The sequence below is a fragment of the Hyposmocoma kahamanoa genome, unplaced genomic scaffold, assembly GCF_003589595.1.
Source record: "Hyposmocoma kahamanoa isolate Upper Pololo Valley unplaced genomic scaffold, ASM358959v1 169, whole genome shotgun sequence".
Lineage (NCBI taxonomy): Eukaryota > Metazoa > Arthropoda > Insecta > Lepidoptera > Cosmopterigidae > Hyposmocoma > Hyposmocoma kahamanoa.
Window position 1 is genome coordinate 1,659,080 of NW_020653611.1, and position 6,630 is coordinate 1,665,709.

Sequence of the window (6,630 nt, forward strand, 5' to 3'; positions counted from 1 at the left end):
ATGTAACACTATGTCAGTTTCCGGATCTATGGTCGAAGTGCATTGTGCGGTTGTATTTTGAGATATTTCCAAATTAAAGAATAGTTAAAGTATATAAGTGTTTTACTTATATTCTAACAGGTTATGGGCCCAGTCACATATTCCTGTAATAAGTAAAACAAAACAAAAAACTGTTTCGTCAAATAACGTGTGACGCGTCAAATAGTTTGAGGTTAGGTCGCCGGGTGTGGTGTGATAGCCAAGTAAATACTTGTTCGGAACAGGAGCAAGGAAGGAAGACGGGCAGGAAGGTCAAGAGCACAATGGAAGGAAACCAATCAGTAATTAAATTGGAAGGTTCCAAGAATTGGAACGTGTGGAAATTTTAAACAAAAATTCTATTGAGAGGTCAAAGTTTACTGGACATAGTGGAAGGCAGTACGGAAAAACCAGAACAAGCTGAATCAAAGAAACAATGGCTGGCAAAGGACGCTAAAGCACAATCATATCTTGTCACAAGAATGGATGAGCAGGTCATGCTACATATTCTTTCTTGTAATACGTCAGCGAAGATGTGGCAAAAATTGGCCAGTGTATACGAACAAAAAAGCGAAACTAGCATACATATTATTCAGCAGCGCTTTTTCCAGTACAAATACGAGGAAGGTATGGAAATGGCAATGTTTTTGTCTAAAATCCAAGAATTACAGAATCAACTAAAACAGTTGGGAGAAGCGGTCTCAGATAAACTAGTAATTACTAAGGTGTTGATGTCGTTACCAGAAAAATATCGTCATTTCGTGTCTGCGTGGGAGTCTGCGCCAGATGATAAACAAACCTATGATGACCTTGTTGCCAGGTTATTAATCGAAGAAGAAAGGTTGAAGGAGAAAAGCGGCGAAAATAGTCAATCTTCGGCATTTGTCGCTAGAAATGTTAATAAGAAAACAGTAAAGTGCTACAAGTGTCATAAAATGGGGCACTACAAATCTGAATGCAAAAGTAATGAGAATAGTTTCACAAGCAAGTCGGACAAAAAATGTTTTTATTGCAACAAATTCGGACATCTTAAAAGTGAGTGCTGGTTTAAGAAAAATAGGAACAGTAACAGCAACAGTAACGCATTTGTGGTTATAGATGATTGTGAGGAACAGTTAACTCGATCTCAGTGGTTAGTAGACACGGGTGCAAGTGAACACATGTGTAACAATCGTGCATTGTTTTCGACATATTCGCCATTATCGCAGAAGTCTGTGATTGTCGGAAACGGAAACGTAATTAATGCGGAAGGTTGTGGAAAGATGGCAGTAAAAGTGCATAATGGACGTGAGTGGGTCGAAACTACCATTGACAATGTACTGTACGTTCCAAGTTTGAAAACGAACTTATTTTCTGTAAAATGCGCGGCGTCGAAAGGTTATGTCATGTTGACAGATGACAGTTGTTGCAAATTCTTTAACAAGAAAAACGAAATTGCGCTAATAGCGAATCGTACCGGTGCTAACGGAATGTATTGTATGGAAGTGCGGTATAAAAGTAGTTCTGCAAATGTGGTTCAGATAAAAACTAGTCTCAATGAGTGGCATGAGAAGCTAGCACATCAAAACAAACAGTTCATCAAAACGATCTTAGAAAACAATAATATTGCTGTGGAAGATGAAGACATTGATAAGTGCAAAGCATGTTTACACGGCAAAATGCATCGTTTACCTTTCAAAGCGAGTGTAAACAAGTCGTCTAAAATATGTGAATTGATTCACGCCGATGTTTGCGGACCCATGGAGGAGAGGTCTGTAGGAGGCTCCAGATATTTACTTGTACTAAAAGATGACTACTCTAATTATAGAAATGTGTATTTTATGAAAAGCAAACATGAAGTGAAGGAGTATATTGAGAAATTTATAAAGAAAACTGAAAATGTAACTGGTAATAAAGTAAAATATTTTAGAAGTGACAATGGGCTGGAATTTGTGAACAAAGATGTTCAACAGTTATTCTTGAAGTATGGTATTGTGCATCAGACTACCGTACCATATATGCCAGAACAAAACGGCAAGGTGGAGAGGGAAAATAGAACCCTTGTTGAATCAGCTAGGACAATGCTGTGTGCGAAGGATTTACCAAAGAATCTGTGGGCAGAAGCTATAAATACTGCTGCATATGTGTTAAATCGAACAGCAAAGAGTCGTGAAGAAGGGAAAACTCCTTATGAACTCTGGGAAGGCAAGACATTTGACCTTCACGCTTTAAAGATTTTTGGTACACCTGTGTACACACATATACCAAAGGAAAAGAGAAGGAAATGGGACTCTAAAGCAGAAAAAGGAATAATGGTGGGTTATGGAGAAGAAGTTAAAGGATATAGAATCTTTTTTTCACAAAGGAATAGCATTGAGTTTAAAAGAGATATTATATTCATAGAAAATCAGAAAGATGAACCAATAAAGTGTGTTATACCGAACAAAGAAACAGAAATCTGTGAAGTTTCAACAGAAATAGGATGTGAACAAGACACAAGTGAGCTACCAATGACAGGTGAACAAACTTATGGGACAACACGGTCACCACAAAGTCACCACGATACTTCCTATTCTAGTGATGAAAATAGTGTATATGAACCTTGTGCAGAAAGTGAATCTGATGAAGAAGAGCAAGCATCACCTCAGCTGAGGAGGAGTCAGCGGGTGAGAAAACCAACAACTTGTTATAGATGTCATTATGCATGTACTGAAGACATAGAAGAACCGAAAAGCTATCAAGAAGCTATCCAAAGAAAAGATGCTATGGAATGGGAGAAAGCTATGAAGAAAGAATTAGATACATTAAGAAGTAATAATACTTGGGAAATTTGTAATAAGCCTGTAAATGATAAAATTATAAGCAGCAAATGGGTTTTTAAAATAAAAACTACAAATAACAATATACAATACAAAGCTAGGTTAGTAGCCAGAGGATTTGAACAACAAGATGAATTAGATTTGTATGAGATTTATTCTCCAGTTGCAAAACTATCTACTTTTAGAGTTTTTGTGTCGGTGGCCACTAAATTTAATTTACCTATTTATCAGATGGACGTAACGGGAGCTTTTTTTGCATGGGGAAATAAATGAGGATGTATACTTAGAATTACCAGAAGGGGCTTATAGCAAAAATAATAAGATAGTTAAATTAAATAAATCATTGTACGGTTTAAAGAAGTCACCAAAATATTGGAATGATAAGTTTAATTCTGTAATAACAGAGCAAGGTTTCATTAGATCAGAAAGTGACTGTTGTTTGTATACAAAGTGTAATGAGAAAAGTCAAGTGTATGTTTTATTGTATGTTGATGACTTACTAATTTTTGGTTCAGATGAAAACGAAGTAAATATCCTTAAAGCAATATTAAATGACAAATTTGTTATGAAAGATTTAGGACTTGTTTAGGAGTTTTTGGGTATTCAAGTAAAGCAGGATTTAAGAAGGGGTATTACTACACTTAGTCAGAAAAAGTATCTAGAAAATGTATTACATAAATTTAAAATGGAAAATTGTAAACCTATGTCTACACCGATGGACCAAAATTTTAATGTGAAAATATTTGAAAATAACAAGAACATAGACAAATATGTAGAAAATAAATGTAGACAGATAATAGGCTGTCTGATGTATGCTGTATCAGGCACTAGGCCAGACCTTTGTGTTGCTGTATCTATATTAAGCAGGTATCAAAACTGTGCAAACTATGCTTTATTAACTGCTCTTAAAAGAGTATTGAGGTATGTGAAACATACAATTGATTTTGAACTATCGTATTAGTGTAATGGGGAAACATTAATTGGATACTGTGATGCAAATTGGGGAGGAGATTTAAATGACAGAAAATCCACTACTGGATATTGTTTTATGTTTGCAAATTGTTTAATTTCTTGGTGCTCAAGAAAACAAAGTAGTGTCAGTCTGTCTTCAAGAGAGTCAGAATATATAGCAACTGGCATGGCTGCAAGTGAAGCATGTTGGCAAATAAATCTTTTGAGTGATTTTAATATTGGAAATTGTTGTCCAGTTGTATTACATTGTGACAACCAATCAGCAATAATGATTGCAAACACAGATACAGTTAAGAGATTAAAGCATGTTGATATTAGATATCACTTCATTAAAGAACAGATAAGGAAAGGGAAAATACAATTAAAATATTTAGAAACAAAGGAACAGGTAGCAGACATGTTTACTAAAGCCCTAAATAAAACGCTATTGTATAAGTTCATTAACGTATGTAACTTAAAGTAAAAACAAAAGTAAATAAGTACATAAGTAGGTTAAAAGTAAAGTAAATAAGTGTAAATGTAAGTGTTGTAATATTAAGGTGAAGGTATATATGTATGGGTAGGTAAATATTATGTACATTGAGAAGGGGTGTTAAATGGCAATGTCCATTATGTAATATAAAAAAAAAAGAAAAGATGTATCACTATGTCAGTTTCCGGATCTATGGTCGAAGTGCATTGTGCGGTTGTATTTTGAGATATTCCCAAATTAAAGAATAGTTAAAGTATATAAGTGTTTTACTTATATTCTAACATAAACATTATGAGTACTTTCGTGTTCTGAAATGATAAAAACAATTGAAATGAGCGCGTAAACTACTGTACTTCAATGTTGTGTATGTGTATTGTGCCGTCTATCAATAGAATACAGTGAAATCACTGTGTGAAATGTGGTTGGCGTGAAGAAATAACCTCAATTTTGTAATGAAAATTTTATTTCTTCCAACATAAGTTAGGTATGTCATTAAAATATACTTTATATTTATATGGTAGGGAATTTATCCACCTTTCTAGTCATATATAACACATTTCATATAATTATACAGAATAACGTTTTTTGCGATAAATTGGTGCGAAAAATTATTTTTTTCAATTGTTTTTTGACCTAGTGTTTTGAAAAGTTTTTTATTGCATATTACGCTCACTATTCTTATAACTATAAAGGTTTTGTAATACTGTCAAAAAAATCACTAATCTATATATCTCTAAAAAAAATCACTAATCTATATATCTAATAATCTAAAAACTGTCTACAAGACTAAATAAAAACTGTCTACATTTTATAAATGGTCTTGCAGCATTCTAGAAGGGTTACTTGAGAAAAAAGAATAGAATCACTCTTAAGACTACCTACAGATAGTTCCTCAAAGCCCTCTTGTGATCTATTAATAAAGTTGTGCCCACTTTTACTTTAAATTATCTGGAAACCTTCTTCGAGATATCTTGAGGGAATTTGAGCTCTTAAAATATTCAATCGAATTAAATTCTATTAAATATAGAATGCCTAAATAATATTTTGGGAAATTTGGTTAGGTGTTTTCTAATTCTAAACGAAACACACCCACAGTACAATTTCAAACAAATACCTCAGAACTACTCATCGAGTATATAACCAGAAATAGAGACGAAATAAGGGCCATCCATCCCTGCCACCTCATCAGGCATACGAGCCTTATATTATTTTTCAATATCAACTCTCGTTGCGCTGAAATCACAAATTAGAAAGCTGAAATAGTACAGCGCGAACAACTGACCTGTGGGTACATATCCGTATATTCCAAAAATATTCTGTATTTATTATAGTACAGACATTGACCTACCAAATAAAGACAATGCGGCTGTTCCATTCGGTAATGTGGAAAAAACAGCAAAACGTCTAATTACAAAACAAACGGAATCACATTCATTGGTAATTAAATATTAAATAGGTAAGTAATTTTTCAATTTACGTTCATTATAGCAAAGCTCAAGTTAAACTGGTCGATTGAAATATAACAATTTGACGACACCCGTCAATTGTTTCAAATTCAAGCTGGCCTATCGGAGCACAGTTATCACCGTAAAGGTTCAGCCGAATAGTCTTCAAACAAATTAAAAAACATTTCGTCTCTATTTTTGATTCCTTACAGTAGACTCAACAACCACTGGCGTGACGGGGCAAACAAGTTGTGTGCCTGATGGTAAGCTACACGCGCCTGTCCATAACAGTTGCAGTGCCACTCAAAGCTCACCTACCTAGGCTCAACCCTACCGATTTCTTTAGATTCAATTTTTGAATGAAACTCTGTGTTCAGAGTTGTATTGTATTATACTAATTATACAATTATTATAATTGCTCGTATTAAACTGCCAATTCCTCCAAACCATAGTTGTTTCATAATATAAATTCGATAATCAACTGAACGTAAGTAAGTTGCACTCTAATCAAGAAAACAATGTTCTATCTATAGTAGTAAAATTAAGACAATTTGAGATTACAAGCTCTGTCATCGTTAGGTAGTAGTTTTATAAAACGCGTAGATTTCTTATTACCCAATGGCATAATTGAAGGGCAAAGCAGGGGACGCCAGTAGATAAGTTAATCTTGATGGAAAACCTATTTGACTAATGGATGGGCAGACGGGTAGACAGCGCGCCCGCGGTTCATCACTTACCTACGCAGAACTTTGTTTTCAACTCCTGGTTACAAGTTGTCCTTAGTAATAGAAATGTAGATATGTGGTCATTGCTTTAAATTTTTATCAGGCGTTTTTTACCTAGTTTTAGATTGAATACTGTTAGATGATTTAAGTAACAGTGCTTCTGGAAACAACTACCAAAACACCCATATTAGAGTTTTTTC